The sequence below is a fragment of the Chinchilla lanigera genome, unplaced genomic scaffold (assembly GCF_000276665.1).
Source record: "Chinchilla lanigera isolate Chin_1 unplaced genomic scaffold, ChiLan1.0 scaffold00039, whole genome shotgun sequence".
NCBI classification, from domain to species: Eukaryota; Metazoa; Chordata; class Mammalia; order Rodentia; family Chinchillidae; genus Chinchilla; species Chinchilla lanigera.
In genome coordinates, this window is record NW_004955440.1 from 268,312 (window position 1) to 287,142 (window position 18,831).

At 39.6% G+C, this 18,831-nt stretch overlaps 1 protein-coding gene across 4 annotated transcripts in view; it reads right to left on the bottom strand.

The window, feature by feature from the left end:
- The window catches only part of Nckap5 (NCK-associated protein 5), an 892,836-nt gene that overhangs the window by 1,923 nt on the left and 872,082 nt on the right, over positions 1-18,831 (bottom strand). The window lies entirely within an intron of this gene.

The window sequence follows — 18,831 nt, forward strand, 5'->3', positions numbered from 1 at the left end:
ACGCCTCTGTTTCCTTGCTAAGTATTAATTGTACTTTTTCTAAATCTAGGTTGTGATTTTCAGCTAGAAATTACAGACTTTGCAAAAAAAAAGGGGGGGGGGCAGAAAAATCCCTTAAATTGCCATAAAATTTAAGTGTGTTTTAAAGATGTCAGCAGTATTATCATGTGTGCATTTTGTCCCTTTATGGAATTTAAGATACTTGAAAGATATCTCTGGGACCTTAGCTCTGGGGCAACAGCAAGCAAGACAAACATCAAAATGACATCCAGGATTTGAAAGCAGATTTACTTATGTTGATTGTTACCGATCAGGATCATTCCCAAATATCAGGCCCTGTCCTCTGGTGGTCTAGGGCTTATATGGGATAAGCAAGCAGGAAGCACAGAGGCAGAATGGTTTGTCAATTAGGGATTGGTTTATACAGTGTGTATGATAGTGACCAGCAGTTTCTAAGAGACAGGAGCAACTGAATCTGGAACAGGAGTTATTAGCTGGGCAGCTAAGAAACTGAAGTATGCTGGCTGGAGTGGGTATTTCCTGCTACATTTCCCCCTTCTTTCAGTTTCTCCAGCAAATCTTTGCTGGACATATTACCTGTGATACTCAGAGACAAGTCCCAACTAGAATTTAGGCCTGTCTGTTCTGTAACATTACTCTGGCAAGGTAGTGAGGGAGTTAATCTGATCTAGGAGAGTGTCCAACGTGTCTTGGACACTCATGAAACCTTGATTAAGTGTTTGATTGATTGTTCTGTTCTCTTGGGGCAACCATAGTTTAAGGCAAAAAAAAAAAAAAAATACACAGCTAGCAGGGAATGGGGAAGCAAGGCCTGGGGTAAGCAGAAGCCAGGTCAATTAATAAGAACCACAGCTAGCAGGGGTGCGGAGAAGCAAGGACTGGGATAAGCAGCCTGAAAAGACACCCAAATCAAGGGCAATAGGTATGGAGCAATCCTGTGAACTGTGTCCTCAGGCTTCAGTTCTGTATGGACTGGTCAGCATGCTTTGTTTCTTCAGAGTGAGCCACAGAGGAGCTGTCCAGGTAAATTTTTCAGCAGGTCTAAGGCTGGATTTCTGAAAATTGTAGAGGTAGTTAATATGTACCTGGCTTATATGTGTGTGCAGGAATGTCTACAGATATAGCTGGTCTTTTAACTGGATACAAGCTGTTTCTGTAGGATTATGTTTTATTTCTGTGTAATCTATCCATATATCTTTAGATGCAGAGAGTCCACTATAATGCATGAGGTCAGAGCCAATGACACAGACACCAAAGCCTGAGCTGGCGGTAGGGAAAAGGGTGTCAGCACTGCAGCTTGAGCTTGTAGAACAAATGCTGGGGGCAGATCTGGCTCTGATCTTCCAGGAATACTTGGTAAAGCTTTTCTGGCTGGGGCTGATGTTTCAGTCAGTTGGATCCCCAGAGGGGGCTTAGGCCTCTGGACCAGATTATTTTGCATCATTGGTGGCAAGTTTACTAACAGCAGTTGGCTGTATACAGCATCCCCTCCAAGGGGAAATGCAGCAGAAAATGCACCCCCCCAGCCAGTGTACTTGAGTTTGTTAGTTGCCAAGTTAATAGTTCCTGTTCCAGATCCAGCTGTTCCTGTCTCTTAGAAACAGCTGGTCAGTGTGATGTATAGGTCCCTATGATCCACATTGTATAAACCAATCCCCAATCGCAAGCCATTCTGCCTCTGTACTTCCTGCTTGCTTATCCAGTATAAACCTTAGACCACTAGAGATCAGGGCCTGATATTTTGGGAGTGGTCCTGATCAGTGCCCGTTGATGTAAATAAATCTGCTTTCAAATCCTGGGTGTCATTTCATTGTTTCTGCTTGCCATTGCAGTGATTTCGAGAAGGCCCAAATGTGTAAAACCAGGTCTGCAGTTTAGTAACTCCCACTGTCCAGCAGGTTCTAGTCATATACCAGGTTATATTGGGATATTTATAGGATGTTATTAGCACCCTCTAGGACTTTATAAAACACTGCAGTCACGCTCAGTAATCACTGCAGGTAAGCCCTGTAAACATGATTGTGTTCAGTTGCTCAAGTGCCTGTCAGGGCTGGCATGAGGACAAAGGGAGTTGGGGATACAGAAAAAACGAGAAGAGTGAAAGTGTGGAACCCTCTAAAACAGTTCTCATTTTCTTTTTCTTTCAGGCAAAAATTCCATCAAACACAAGGAAGAAGCAGAGGCAGGGGCTTAGAAATGAATAATAGCTACCACTTACTAAGCAGCCACTAGGTAACAGGCACTTGATGGGTTCTTTCTACCAGCCTTTACACACACCTGCAAGTTATGTTTAACTCGCATTTTACTGCATTTTGTAATCCATGTGTTATTTTGAAGTTTTAGTTTATTTTTAATTGACCCAACAATTATACTGTGTATGGAGTACAATGTGATATTCCATGTGTGTATACAATGTGCAATGATCAAATCAAATTATTTAACATAGCTGTCACCCCTAACGTTGATCATTTTTGTGCTAAGAACACTAAAACTCCTCTAGTTATTTTGAACTTTCTGATACAGTATTGTTATCCTGTATACCAGAACACCACAACCTTTTCCTCCTAACATTGTACCTGTTGACCAATTTTTTGTGTGTGTGTGCCAGGAATTGAACTCAGGACCTTGCGCTTACCAGGGAGGCACTTATGCCACTGAGCTATATCCCCGGCCCTGACCAATTTTAAAGATGAGGAAAACAAGGCTCCCTGTGACAGAGCGCTTGCTCAAGCTTGCATAGCAAGTGCCAGAAAACAGGATCTGAGTTTCAATCTGTCCCATGCTCTTATCCTACTAAACCATGCTATTATAATGGGGGAACAGTAGTGTGTTTTCATGTTGTTTCCCAAATCTTTCAGTTACATAAGAGACCAAAGCCAAAACTTCTCTGATGTAGATAGTTTGCCTCCCAACCTGCCCTAGCCCATAATATTATGCTGGACTTAAAAAGGTGCAGTGAGAAAACTGAGCTTCTATGGGAGCAAATGGATACAGCCAAGCCATGGATTCTCACACAAACAGGAGGAGAAAAACAAGATGGCAGTGGGTGGCTTTTAAGTCCCAAGAGTGACTATAGTCAGGTTTCTTGGCTAGGAGAAATGGTGAAATTCCATGGGAATATTTGAAAATCGGCCTTGAACTAGTGATTCCTTCATTATACAATTAGCGTGCAGGTGCATTAGTCAAGAGTTCAGTTTCAATCTCTGATGGCTACCTTGAAACCACAGTGGGGCTGAGCAACAGATTCCTAGCCGATTATAGAATGGTGAGTCTATAATTAGGAATAACTCCATTCAAGAGCCCCTTTCTATGTTGTGCCAATTTTTCAGCATTCTTTTTTCCTGAAGAATTATATAGCACAGTATTAAAAGTACACGGGGAGTAGGAAATGCTTTGGAGAGAGTAAAAGTTTACCTACATTTACCACCAAAGTATAAATGTACATTTACACTGAGGTATATAAAAGGCTTTCAATGCAATTTTCTCCTCCCTTGGATATCTTAGTCCCTTTTCTTTCAAAAACTGCAAGCATTTTTCTTGCCTGTTTCTGGTCTATGTAGATCACAAGTTATTAAACACACATTTAGTAGAGAAGCTATCACAAAGCAGAAAAAAGGTTTGGATGCTGAGAACACACAGCTAGCTGACTGAAACTTTTTCTTATAGGGGAGAGTTGCACCCTTCCCTTGGCTGTGGAAGTAGGTGTGGCAGTAGGATCCTTATTCAGGTGTAAATGATGATAAGACACACCTGAACTTCAGCATTAACTAAACTTTTAGAAACAGAGTACCATAGGGCCCTGGTACATAGAAGATGCTCGGTAAATGGAAGACAGGATTCTTATTCTACGACAGTGTTTCTCAAAATGTGTTCTCCAGACTAGCAGTAGCGTCAATATCATCAAGGAGCTTGTTTGAAATGCAAGCAGACCTACTACATCAGAAACTCTCAGGGATCTAGCTCAGTAGCACAACTGCCTGCCTGGCAAGTGCAAGGTCCTGAGTTCAATACCTGGTAACCCCTCAAAAATAGAAACTCTCAGATCCCCCCATTTTAAACAGCTTGCAGAATGGTTCTGATTCTAAACTAAAAGCCATTGGACTAGAAGAATTTGTAGTCTTGGAGCGTGGACAGATAAAATGTATCATTTGGGCCAGCATAGTGGTAGATACCTGTAATCCCAGAGGCAGAAAGATAGCAAGTATGATTCCAGCCTGGGCAACTGAGTGACTCAGGGAGACTCTGTCTCAAAACAGAAAATACAAAAGGCCTAGGGATCCAGCTCAGTGTGAAGGCTCTGGGTTCAATCCCTGGTACCACACACTTACACACAGAAATATAATTCTGTGCATGAAGGTTGAGGTAAGGAAAGAATTGAAAACATCCGCTGGTAACGGGACAGTGCCTCACCTCTTCTAAAGGCTTCAAGCTTGAACAGTAGCTTCCTCAGTTAGATATAACATAGGACCACCTGGGCCAGGGAAGTTATGGAAGTGGAGGACCATTAGTAAGAAAAACATGGTCATCTCAGGCGCCCTTTTATTTTCACAGTTTGGCTAAAAGGTGAATGCAGAAAGGCTTCTTCGCTCTAAGAACGACATCAGTGCAAAAGGGCCAAATGACATTCAACTTCAGGTTGAGGAGCTCAGGAGTATCGCATGTATTTAAAGGCAGCAACATCTCTAGCTGTGGATTATGGGTGCTGAGCAGGAAGGTAGGTTCTGATCTTTTGATTTCAAAAGTGAGGACATATATCTAAGTCAGTATTAATTTGCATTAAAAATTTGCTGATCTTTGAGTATTAGTTCATATTAAAACAAAACAATAAAAAAAGCACAACATGCACATCAGCTTGCAATCTTTGCATTGTCTCAGTTTTTTCTCTTTTTCATGTACTAGGGATTGAACCCAGGGCCTTCACACTGAGCTATGTCTCTAGTCCTTTTTATTTTTTTTATTTTGTGAGAGTCTTCCCAAATTTCTATCTACATGGTACAGGCTGGGCTCAAACTTGCAATCTTCCCACCATAGTCTCTCAGAGGGCTAGGATTATAGGTGTGCACTCCCATGCTCAGATTGTTTGAGTTTCTGAGCTCTGGATCATGTATTATGCTTTATTTTATGTTCTACCTGTCACCCTACTCCCACCTTCTTTCTCTCTAAAGGTGTAGCCCCTTACTAAATTGTAGGTAGGTTCTCCATGAAAACCTCCTTTAGCCTCAGAAGAGTCTCCAGTGTGGGCTTGGACTTTTCCACTGGTTTTGCCAAGGCTAACGGCCCTAAGGAGCTTCCTTCCCTTGCCCTTGTATGAATATCTGAACCGGCCCTAACCTTACTTTGTCAGATGTCCGGTATGTTTAAACTTCCAATGTCACATTACATTTAACTGTAAATAGAAGGAAGGACAGAGGCCCAACAGTAATGCATTAACGATCTATCTGGCAAATTGTCACAAAACAGTGCAGGACGCTTGTAGGAACTTCATGCGAAGATGTTTAGCAAGCTAATCATGGTAAGAGCAGTTCCTATTTAACTATGCAGTTGTTCAGGTGCAGACAACAATTTTCAGGGATTATCTGTTTTCATTCCTGCAGGACTTGCATAGGGCAGGTGCCACTGAGGCTTAGGGAAGTTACATAACTTGTGTAAGGTTTTGCAGCAGGACTTGGTAAAGTTTAGACCTGGACCTGGGGTCTGCTTGCAGAACTCAACTTCCTAATTGTTACCTCGGAATAGTGGCTAGCAACTATCAGCCAGCAGTAATTTAAAGGTAGCATCTGAAATAAGAATTCCAACAGAAAACAATAATAATAAACACCATAAAGATTTGTGTTTAACAGGAATTGTGTTGACTTCAGAAAACATCCCCATATCCTTTCTACGCTGTGTTTCACCAGAATTAAAATCGCTTCATTTGTCACCTATAGGTGGCAACAGTTGTATGGATGACTTTTTGGTGGGGCTTTTTATTGCACTTGGGAGCAAACATAAGGGTAAACAGGCAAAATGAGAATATATTTTCAAGTTCAAGATAAGTAGTTTTGCATATTCTTACAGTATTTTCCTGTCTTTAGTGTAACCACAGAGTTATTAGTGATAATCCAAGGAAGAAGTAGATGGTGACATATTCAGAAATTTCTTGAGAATTATACCTTAACTAATTTAATATCTTGTTGTCCCACAGTCATTCACCAAACCAATTTAGTAATGGACTAGTTTTGTGTAAATAATCTTGTGGTTTTGATTCTCATAGAAAGTTTCATAGAAGAGTGTACTTTTAGAAAGATTTTGAGAGGTAAATAGGATTAAGATATACAATAAGGAAGCAGGAGTACATTTCAATAAGTTGACATCTAATATGCCCCTGTCGCCTCTGTACACCACCCCATCTACCTCAGGATCAGCATATGCCCAGAGATATACTTACTTGTGTTTTAGATTCTGTAATGAACAGACTCATTATAAAGATAGAAATACAAAGGATTCCCATCCTGAGAGGTTCTGAGAAACACATCTAGACTCAGGTAAGTACTGTATTAGTCCTGTATCTGATATATAAATAGCTTGTACTTCCAAACAGCTTTCCCATGTATCACCTCATTGTGCCCTCACATCACCTGGAAGGTTAGGGGCCAGTTATACTTTATATGGATATTTATGGAACCTGTCATTCATACAAATTCAAGAGCAATTAGATCTGGAAACTTAGATTCTTGATATCTAACACAGAAATACCATGTTTTTCACAGTCAATAGTGATCATGGGCTAGAGATTTCATCTAGAGCAAGACCATGAACACTAGAAAGGGTCAATCAGGAGGAGATATGATAAGGAAGAGGAGAATACATAAAGATACACAAACCCTCAGTGATAAACCAGCAAAATACATATGCAAGGTGGTGCCAGTTTCACAGAGATACATGTCTCACATGGATAGCCAGAAACTCTCATCCATAGCTGGGAGAAACAAAAATTTATGAAACAGTGCAATCAATTATTCTATGATGAAGGCCACGTTCATTATTTCAAGTATGTTTCCATCTGTTGATTATATCTTGCAAATACTGGTTAATGTATCCAATAATTATATCTCGCAAATATTGGTTAATGTATCTAAATGTCAGGAAGTGACTCGAGTCTACTTGAGAAATTCAAATCCAGCATCATTCCTCAGCTGGGTCCTACAACAATGACTAGTGCTCCTAGGCCAAATGCATGTAAACAGGATCTTAATGAACATGATTTTGAAGTTCTCTATTGCTACAGAGATTAGCTGTCAATCCTTTCAAGAAGATACGTGATAGGAAAATAGAGTGTTTACTATCCGTCAGGTTTGGGGTTGAATGCATTGCATAAACTGCCTTACTTAATCCTGACAGTAGCCCCCTGGGACAGCACTAGTACCACTCCCATTCTGTAAGTGGCAAAATACAGATAGACAGTGGAAATAGTCATCCACATATAACAGCTAATAAGTTTGGAAAGCAGGATTTAGGCAGAAGCAGCCTGACTGCAAAACTTGGGATCTTAATCACTACATATTACAACAGGTATTTGGAAACTCATGTGCAATTCCTCGCATTGTGCTAATTAGCTGTGTGACCCTCTGAAATTTAGTTTCTTTACATGAAAGTTTTTTGAATCTTCTCACTCTGTAAAGCTCTGTGACTCTAAAATATTCTTAATTGGGTGTCTTCTGTGCATCTGTGAGCTGGCACAATAATCAACCCTAACATCCCTCTTCTCCACATTAGTTCTCAGCGACTTGAAAAATAAAAAACAAAGGCTGACAGGAGGCTGAAATATCAGCTTTATTACTGATGAAACCTAAATTGGAAGATGGGGTTTTCATCTGCAAAGAAGTGGATTTCCTAACATTGGTCATAAGAAACAGACAAGCTCAGTAACAGCCCTGGGCTGGGGAACAAATGTCTTACCATAAAACCTATAGGACAAAGGAACAGGACAGAGTGTGTGCTTCTGACAGCCAGCCTGACTGCAGAGAGATGTGGGAAGAGCCAGGGGTGGACTATGCAGAGCTAGTTCCTGCCCTAAGTTTGCTAATTAAACAAATCACTCCTCTGTCCCCTGAAAAGTGAATCAGGGGCTCAGACAGAATAAGTCAGTAGTGTTACCCTAGGGAGCTCCTTGCGCTTGGAAAAAACATGATTGGGAAAATGGGAGACAGGAGAATTTTTACCTGGGAGCAGGTAAGTCAAACAGAGGAGACAGTCTGTCCCATTCAGGGCTTTGCCTTTAAGTTGAAGTTGTGATCTACCCCAAGTCTCTTCTGAGGAGCAAATCTTGAGCTCTGGGAAGATGGATGCAGCCCTGATTTTAGTGTTAGGCTTTTATTGTGTGTGTAGGGAGGAGGAATTTTAATCCCGCTCTTCTGAGATGAAGATTGTGTACATCTCAAAGTCTACGCTATGTGACATTTGCTGGGGGAGGGTGAGCCTCAAGGGAAAAGACGCAGCTGAAGTCATTTTTTGCAGAGACAGTAGATAATCTCTTTCCTAATGCCACCACTTACTGCATTCCTGGCCGAGCTACTTTCTGGATGAGACATAAAAATAGATAGAATGACCTTTGGTGAGCTCTAGAGGTTCCTCCACACTTTTCTCAAAAGTTGTGGTGTTAACCTTGTTAACCTGGTCAAATTCCAAGTTGGATAATTATTTTCTCCTGGTGCTCAGTTCCCTCTGTTACCTCAACTGGACACATTACTCTTCACTTGCCCTTCTGAAAAATTAATGTGACGCATCGTAATAGAGAACCACTCTTTCCACCCAACCGCAAGCAGGGAGATGTGAGTTGGCACTTGGGGGCACTCTATTTCCTTGCTGGGGTCTTAGTGATTCTTCAGTATCTCCAGGGCAAACTGGTTTTATTAAGTGAAAGAGTAATTTTCAGTGGAGATGTGCTTTTATGACCACATTAACTGTATCGCTGTCTCTTACCATGATCAATGGCTTTCAATGTCCTCTGCCAGAACCCCTGAACCCAGAGGGGAAAAAAAAGATGAGTTTACTTCCTGGGAAAAGGAAAAAAGAAAGCAGACAGAAGCTCAGTAGGAAACGGAGGATTGCTAGAAAGTAGTATACCTTGTGCAAAGTTAAAGAACATTCTTTGGGGATAACAGGGACCATAAAGCCATCAAAAGATGGCTTTTCTGACCAGATCAAAAGGATTCAAGGAAAGAGAAGTTATTTTATTGAGAAGATGAGATGAGTTTTCTGTATATGGAAGATGGGGAAGATGTGGGGCTGGATCCCTCAATAGGGAAGGAAAAAAAAAAAAAAGAAAATTGCAAACTTCGCTTATGGCACAGAAAGACATTTGGGAATGGAAAAGGCATAATGAAAAAATGACAAGTTGGGGTAAAACTGTGCTATGAATATTCAAAGGACATGTGTTATTTCTGCAAACTCTGATATGAGTGTTATCACCTGAAATGCCTATTTGAAAACTTGCGTTTCCTCCCATCTACTGGATAGATGTACAAATCTAATTTAAAATAGTCTGATCACCTTTAGTGATGTAATACATTTCATTATTTTGGTCAATTTCTCCAAAAGTCAAACATGCAGTACTTGATAGTGACCTGGAACTGGGCAAACAAGGCAGCTCAGTGATAGCAGCCTGTGTAAATAGCTTAACTAAGTGGGACAAAGTGGGACATGGTTCTCTGTTAGCTTCCTTTTTCTTTTTTTAGCATAGAAATACTAACAAAAACTTTATTCAGGAATGAGAACTGAGCAAGTCTTGATATGGGAACTTCTAAATATGTTCTTGTCTGGCTTGGATGTCAAAGTATTTGTACAATGAAATGAACTTTGTCAGAAGAAAATATAGCATGAAGGAAAAAGCTGTGTATTCAAACACCATGGAGCTATGTTTTATTTTGGAGTAAAAGATTTCTGGTTGTTTCTTGAAGAAAAATAAAATATATGCTTTCTTGGATCAGGTGATTTTAAAAAAAGCTTAAACTACTTTTTTTCCTATGGAAGTTTTCCTTCCAAAAGAAAAATTCCTGACATCAAGAAAAAGGTCAGCCAGGAGTGCTGGTATACATCTGTAATCCCAGTACTCGGGGAGGCTGAGGCACAATTACTTCAAGTTTCAGTTTAGCCTTGGCAATTTAACAATTTAATGAAACCCTGTCTCAAAATTAAACAAAGAAACAAACAAATAAAGTGGGGATGTAGCTCAGTATGAAGATGCTGGGTTTAATGCTAATAACTGAAAAACAAAAGGAGGAGAAGGAAGAGGAGAAGAAAGAACAGGAGAAGGTCAACATGATCAAATTTTACCTGAAAGTGCTAAGTTTCTATTATAATGCATGCTATGACTGCTAAAGCAAGGAAAAAAAAATTTGTGTTATTCACTAACTTTTAAAAACTAATCTAGAATTACTTCCAACAGAATTGGGTGTGCCATGTAGGAGTCAGAGTCTATCACAGCACTGAATCTATTATGCATTTTCAGCAGTCATGGAATTAGAATGAGGCAGCAGCTAAAGGGCATCCAGGATTTCCATGAGCTACTTAGTCAGCACTTGTTGTGCCCTGCACGGTCTTTGAGATGCTGGGGACACAGTAGTCTCTGACACAAAGTCACTGTTCACATGGAATATATAAGTGAAGGGTGCTGTAACATGAAGTTAATACAGAACAAAGTTCCAGATGTATCAGAAGATAAGTCCCTGAAAATTGCCTCATTGAATTAGAATGGTCTACCCAGCCTGTTTGCTGTGATGATGACATTTAGAACACAAATATTCCGGATTAACTGTTTTGAGCAACCTCTATAATGATTTCCATAGTGGTTGTACTAGTTTATATTTCCACCAAAAATGTAGAAGGGTTCCTTTCTCCCCCATAGCCTTACCAACATTTGTATTATTCAATTTCTTGAAAATAGCCAGTCTTTTAGGGGTAAGATGAAACCTCAATGTTATTTTAATTTGTGTTTCTCTAACGGCCAACCATGTTGAGCATTTTTTAATATTTTTTTTTCATTACTGGGAATTGAACTCATGACCTCGCACTTTAATGTATTTATTCATCATTTGTACTTCTTCGCGCTTTAACGTGTTTATTCATCATTTGTACTTCTTCTGTGAAGTGTGTGTTTATTCCTTTTGCCCATTTTTTGGACTGGGTCTCTTATTTTGGAGGATCTACTTTTTGGAGTTCTTTGAATGTTCTAGACATCAGTCCTCTGTCTGAGGAATAACTGGCAAAACTAAAACTAGAAATTTCATTTGACCCAGCTATTCCTCTTCTAGGTAACATCCTGAAAGACTGGAAGACACCATATTACAGTGATATATGCACACCCACATTTATAGTAGCGCAATTCATAATAGCTCAATCTTGGAAGTAGTATGTGTTCATCAACAGATCAATGGATAAAGAAAATATGATATTTATACACAATGGAGTATTATTCTGCCATCATGAAATATAAACTTTAGTGATTTGTAGGAAAATGGATGCACCTTGAGACCATAATATGAAGTGAAATAAATCAGATGCACAAGTTTAAATATTGCATGGTTACTGTTATATGAAAAACCCAGATTATAAATGAAGAGCAAAACAAAAGATACCCATAGGAAGTGTGGAGATGCATCTTTCCCAAATGGTAAGGGGATCAAGAGATGGAGGGAAGGCGAGGGAAAGGAAAGGGGATAAAAAAGGAATTAAGATGCATTATGTACATGTACCAACTATGCACAAGGGATGTAAACATTATATTATTATCAACAAGTATTAATAAAAATTAAAAAAATAAACATTCACACTGGAATTAGGAAAAAAGGAACACAAATATTCCATTAAATTCAATGCATGTGCCTACTCCCAATCCTGTTTTTAAAATAATTCCATAAATTTCCTACAGTGTATTGGATTCTTAGTCTGTAACATCACTAAGGCAGAGGTTTTTCATAGGCTAACTACTTGTACTTTACACTCTCCTTTCTGAGTCTGGTCACTTCCTCAATTCAATGAATTTGGAAGTAAAGTTTCTTATCTTTTCTCTTAATTTTACACTGTGGTCAGTAGTAAGCAAATTTTATGGTTACCCCTCTTTAGTTATGTGCTGCTTTGATGACAGCTCATCCACAGATATCTTTCTGCCTCCAGATTCCCATCCTAACTCCTCAAGTTATTCATTTGAGCTCATACTCACTCTACTGCATGGGTTTTTTCCTATCAGTGTCCTATGCTTTCAGCTAAATTCAAGCTTCTTGCACATCTTAGAGCTTCAACAGTCTTGTCATTACTCAATCTGTTTTCACAACATTCTTTCCAGAATTCATACACACAACCCACAGTTCATCGATGTCTGTTTTTCCATGAAGAAGAGACATATACGGCAAAAAGATTTAGATGTTCACCTGTTTCCATCTCATTCTGTCCTGCCCATGACATGAATCATCCCTTTGTCCAGTATATCCACATGGTATACTGGACATACTAGCAGTGGTAGATGTGTTGATTCTAGGTTAGCATTAGAAAGCAGGACACCTCTTAGATCAATAGATGTTGTACTGGCAAAAGCAGTGTCCTCTCTGTCAGGAACAGAGATATGTGAATCCATATCCCATTGCCCTCTGGATGGGTAGCTGTGCACTGAGCCATCTGGGGTCTTCTCCTGTCCTTCCAAGTGGGGTTGGCCAATGCTTGGGTGATGAAGCAACTGCCAGCATTTTGGGGAAATCTGGAGCAAATGCCAATAGAACAAGTTCCTTAGGGGACAAAATGTTACTGACAAGAACAAGCCCATAACAGATGGTTTACACATTGGCTCTAACCTTTCCTGAAATGTTCCCTGAGGCCAGAAAGCTTTGTCTTACCTGGCCTAACCCAGTCCCAGGTAATTTGCTCATATTCTGAGTCCTGCCTATTTTAGGCAAGGGAAAACTTGGTATGTGTGTCTTGGTGCCTTTAAATGAAGGTATAAAGTGCTGCATGGATGACCTTCTTACAGACAGAAACAAGATTGATCTACAAATATTATTGTGTGTGTAAACAAAATATTAAACTGTAGAGAGAGATTACATTATGGCTGTCTTAGTACAAAATTCTCATACCAGTAGCATGCAGATCCTTAGTACAAAAATCTAGTACTGGTAGCATGCAGATACTTAATACAAAATTCTGGTACCAGGTAGGAGGCAGATGCTTTGTAGCATCTTAAATTCAGTAGTCTTTTAACTATGGGAGATATATTCTAAGATCCCCACTGTTCTAAGACTCCAGAGTTCTATTTTTGTTATTTTATGTATAAAATCTGTGATTAAATTTAATTTAAAAATTAGACATAGAAATTAACAAAACAATAATCATAATAATGTACTGCAATAAAATTTATGTGACTGTGGTTTCTCTCTCAAGTGATCTAAACTGCATTCACCCTTCTTATGATAGGGTGAGACAATGCTGTGTCTGTGATGAGATGAAGTGAAGTGAATGTCACTGTGATACAGAGTTAGGCTGCTAAATTAGGTTTAGTTGAACACAAGCACTTCAGTACCGTGACAGCTGAGCTGCTAACCAAGATAGTTAAATGACTAACAATGGAAGGGTAGGGTATACCATGTGGATATACTGGACAAAGTGATGATTCATGTCATGGGCAGGACAGAATGAGATGGAAAGCAAGATTCCATCACACTGCTCAGAATGGTGTGTCATATAAAACTTATCAACTGTTTATTTCTGGAATTTTCCATTTCATATTTTTGGATTGTCTTGACCATAGGTAACTGGAATCATGGAAGATAAAACTGTGGATGAAGGGTGATGACAGTGTGTTCACTTAGCAAATGGACTATTATCAAAGGTAATCTCTTCGTGAACCATAAGTCAGCAACCTATGACTACAAAAATAAACTTTATGTTTTGTTCTCACGCACAGAGAACAATTTAATGTAAAAGCAAAAGGCCCCTTTCTTCCAGTGAAGTACGTCTGCCTTGAATGGCTGTGTAAACACAACTCAATTGCTGTGGGAATTAAATATGGATCAACAAAATCAATAGTTAATTGTGTAACTCGGGGTCTTCCATTTCAGACCTAATCTGTAAAGAAGGTCCAGAGGATGTTTGCTTTTGATTTTCTTAAAATATTATTTAAAACCCTTCTGTCAGGTGAAAGAGTTCACAGGGTCTTTACGTTATTTCCATAAATTATTTGGTTTGTAAGTAGTCAAGGTCATATTGATCACTCAGCCTTTCCAGTTTTCATTTTAGAATTCTGTATCCTTATTAGGCAAGCTGCCTCATTCTGCGTATTTGGTTTGTACCTGGGCCAAACAAATTTTATTGCAAAAATAAAACCAATACAATAGGTGCCTTGATACCAGATATGATATGCTAGCTGTATTATAATAAATTCCCTATCATGATGATATCCAGAGCAGTTAAGCAGCTCCCCACCTCCCAACCCCTCCAAATCAACAAAATATATGGTTCTGTGAAAATACTTGCTTTTCAGTGATATGGCAAGCAACTCTGTGGGGTTGGGTTGACCCTACAGATGGATAAACATGCTACCTATTCTGACATCCCAAAGGGACAAGAGTAAGGAGCTGCTGCTTGAATAGAACCTAAAAAAAATCTTCCAATCTCATTAGTCCAAATGGATGAGAAGGGAAGGAGGGCAGGCAGGCCTCATCTTGCAGAGGGAGATGCACAATAACATCTAGAAAACTACGGAGGTAACAAGCAGACTGCCTTGACCCTTGTGATATTACAGTGGAGCTAAAAATGTAGTGTTTGAACTTCTTTTCCCTTTAAAGTGTAACCTTTCATTTAGTAAGTTAAGCCTCACTCTCTCTTACATATTGTTAGAAGTCTTCATCCATTTCAGAGACTGAAGGCAAAATAATTCTTAAAATAATGAATCATTTTTCTCTTGCCAGCTTGTCCAGAAATCCCATGATTATTTTGCTGTAGCAGACAATGACCTTCTCAAAGGAGGCCTATCAAACACTCAAGATAAGTAATGAGAGGGTCTCTTTCTCCTGCCTCAAGCAAAAAAATTGCACAGAGGGAAAATGTTCGTGAGCGCATCAATATGTTCATCTCAGGATGGACAGCAGCATGCTCCAAGTCAATAGAGCAACCCATGTGCCTGGGTGTGACAGTGGCCCCTGCTGGCCAGGATTCATAGAGAAAGTGTCCTTGGAGGGACCTTCACCCAGTAACACTGGAAATATTTCTCTGATGGCAGGCAGAGCACATTTTCAACCTCTTTGTTGTGAGCAAATTAACTAAAAGAAAGTAAGCTCAGGGTAATGGTATCTCCAATAGTGTAGAAAATCATGGTTCTGATTTACTAGGTCCATGAGCTAAGATGAACTGTAATGAATCCTGTTTTTTCTTCATATATCTGTCTTCCCACCAGACAGCAAATAGGGAGAGAAAGGTGATTTCTTTTGTTGTTCTCCCCAGGGAAGGAAGGTTTTGCAAAGTAGAGAGCTGAGGTGAAACAGAAACACTGCCAGGATTTAAGTGTCTCGGGGTTACATGGAAGAATGGGGTTGTATTCTCAGGCCAAGAGTCACCAGTCCATGCTTTTATTATGGCTCTGGTACTTAAATCCTGTCCAGTCTCTGGACAGCTAGAGATGTACATACCTTGACTTCAGGAGAAAAGTGCAAGATCCTTCCGGTGATGAAACGAACAATTCAAATTGCAGGGCCCTCCGTGGAAAAGAGGTGGGAAAATGTGGAGGAGAAAAAGAAAATTCTCTATTCTCAGGAAATCTCAGGAATCAATGGGTTTAACCAGGTGGTACCCCATGGCAGCACAGGGGCAAAAGTAATAGAGCAATCTCACAAGTAATCAAGATACACATGACCTGGGGATTTGCAGATAAAATTGAACTGGCTCAGCAACATCTTAGGACAAAAGTCAGTAGCATGCAGATAGATATCAAAGACATTATGTAGCTAGCCAGTGGGGGATGGCAACTGGGCTGAATTTTGAGCTTCACAAGGTAGTTTGTGTCTCTGGGCTCTGATTCACCACTTTCTTCTCTGTAAAATGTCCTCTCTACCTTTTGGAAGGATCAACATCCACTCATTTCTTGAGGCTCCAGTGGAAGAAAATCTGAATCATATTCTGGCCAGGAGCCTTGGTCACTGTGGACCATTATTGGAGCAACAGTTGGCTTTATTGTTTCTGTGGGTTGTCGCAGCTCAGTCGCCCACGTGGGGCCTCTGAGTCTATTTCTCTTTGCATCTTTTGTGCCCAGAACATGACTGGCACATGGACAGTCGATAAATGTTAAGGGAATAAAAGAAAGATGATAATTATCTTTTCTACTGGTCATCTGTTTTTTTTCCTCCAGCTCTTTTAGTTCTGTAGTATCCTTTAATACCCTTCAAAGTGACTGAGTTAGAAGGACAAGATATTTTATTCTCTGATGAGGAATTTTCATTTATTTCCTGAGGGGCAGTTACTGTCTAATCACCCAGACAACATTAAGGTCTATTTTATTTAGAAAATGGAGATAATAACTTTCTCAGTAAGTAAACAGCAAGAAAAAATTTGTTTTTCACAAAAACTTGATTAACATACTACTTGCAAGGGACATTTCTGTTGCCATAAGCCAAGCTCCTTCAAATAGTCAGCAGCATATAGGTTAAAAGCTAGGGATTAAAACACACGAGAAAAGTAGGGATTATACCATGTAGTAGTGGGAATGCGGACTGTGTTAGTAGGGCCTTTCAAAAATCCAAGTAGTTTTATGTGAAGAAAAAGAAAAGCAACAGCAATGAATCCTAAAAAAGAAAAGAAAAAAAAAAGAAAAGAAAAGAAAGAAAGAAAGAAAGAAAGAAAGAAAGAAAGAAAGAAAGAAAGAAAGAAATGGGGAATTTTCCTGGAATAAAGGCTTTAAAATACTGTGATGAACTTAAAGAATACTGGATCACTCTCAAAACACATGAGAGATTTTAGAGACCTGGGGTGACTTTCCCAGGATGGGGGAGTAAGTGAATCCTTGGCCTCCCTGGGAGGTCTCTGGCCTGGGCTATTTTCATTGGTTCAGAGAGAAATGCAGCACGGCAGAAGCGAACTCACATGAAGGTAACAGTTTTCCACACGTAAGAACTGACACGGGACTGAGGGTGGAATGAGCACAATTGTCTTTTCTTCAACTCTGTGAAAACTTACAGTGTCAGCTAGTTAAATATGAGTGGGCTGATGTTTCTCTATGCCGGATGCAGGGCTGTTTTCTCTGCCATGTGTATCTGCCGTTCTCTGAAGTAACTGAGAAATACTTTTCCTTAAACCAGTGTTACTGGCAAAATATGCCTTAAATATCCCTGTTGGGTCCTACCAAAGGATTACTGAAAATCATGAAACTAATCCAAAGGCTGGAAAGTGTGGAAAATGACTAGAAACAGGAAATTTAAGTGAAATCCTGCTAAGCATGTAGATCTATACATACAGGCACACACATGTGCACAAATGTGTGTACACACACACACACACACACACATACATGCCTTTTTCCTGATGCTGTCAGGGAATGACTACAGGAAATTCATTTTTCAAGAAAGACAAAAAAGAAATCATTTCTTGTAAGAATGTTTGAGTAGATTTTGGTGTGTTGGTCAGGGCCAATAAAGATCTCTCACTGTGAGCCAACTAGACAAGAAATGCAGTGCCCTCACTTTACACTTTATTTGGTCCAAATGTGATTAGTGATTAGCTCTGGCAGCTTCAGTTACTTGGGAAGAGCCATCAGGGCTTCTCTCCTGCAACTCTCAACAACGACAAAACACTGTTGGCTCCTCTCCCACAGAATGACAGGATATTAACTGAAAATCTAATTAATTTGTGAATGAATTATGGCCAAAATATTTTACCATTTTATAATCAATTTTAAGTGAGTCCCTAACAGAAGATAGGATGAAGAGAAGGCTATAAAATTATAAGAGGTTGGTATACTCTGCTCACTATGACTCATCATTTTAAGGGGGATAATTTTACAATCCATCAAATTTTTGTCATTTCAAAGATCATGCCTCCCAATATATGCTGTAAATTAATTTTAGAATTTACATATTTATTAAAAATTGTATTGCAAACAGGAAGAAGTGAGCCCTATTTGAATAATAAAATAACTTGTTCTACTAGAGATTAAAAATAAAAAAAATATTTTATTTTCAGGTAATATGGACATAAATTGCTATCTGATCTACTTAAACCAATAATTAATATGCTCTAGAGACAATGATAGGATATTGAAGCTAATCCCCCCAATCCTCGTTTTTAGGTCCTGAAACAGTTCTTATGACAGTACAAGGGAGGGAAAGACAGAAGGCGGTAAAGGCCAGGGCTCTGAGCCTGTGGGGTGTGCATATCTGGAGCAGGGCTGCAATCATTTTGTGTGTGGGGGTGCAGACAAGAAAACCCATAGTTTGACATGGAAGAAAGAAGCCCTTGACTTCATTTTAAATCTTCTTTCAAAAAAGTTCCTCGTTTTCACTTCTCAAAGCTTACAGGGATGAATTTTCATCATAATTAAGACTTGCCCAAGATTACAGAATACTCAAATGTCTGTAGTAGCCATGGTGGCCAGAAGTGGTGCTGGACACTGGCCAGGCATGACTCCAGGGGGGTAAAAGGAAATGATGAGATGTGTATGGGGTTGTCGTTATGGGTTGATGTCACAATACATTTGGGTGGACACAACCAGTCATGAGGATTACCCTGCATGACAGACTGTCAGCTCAAAAGATCTAGCTCTAAAATCACAATTGCTTGGGTTCATCTCCATGAAGATGA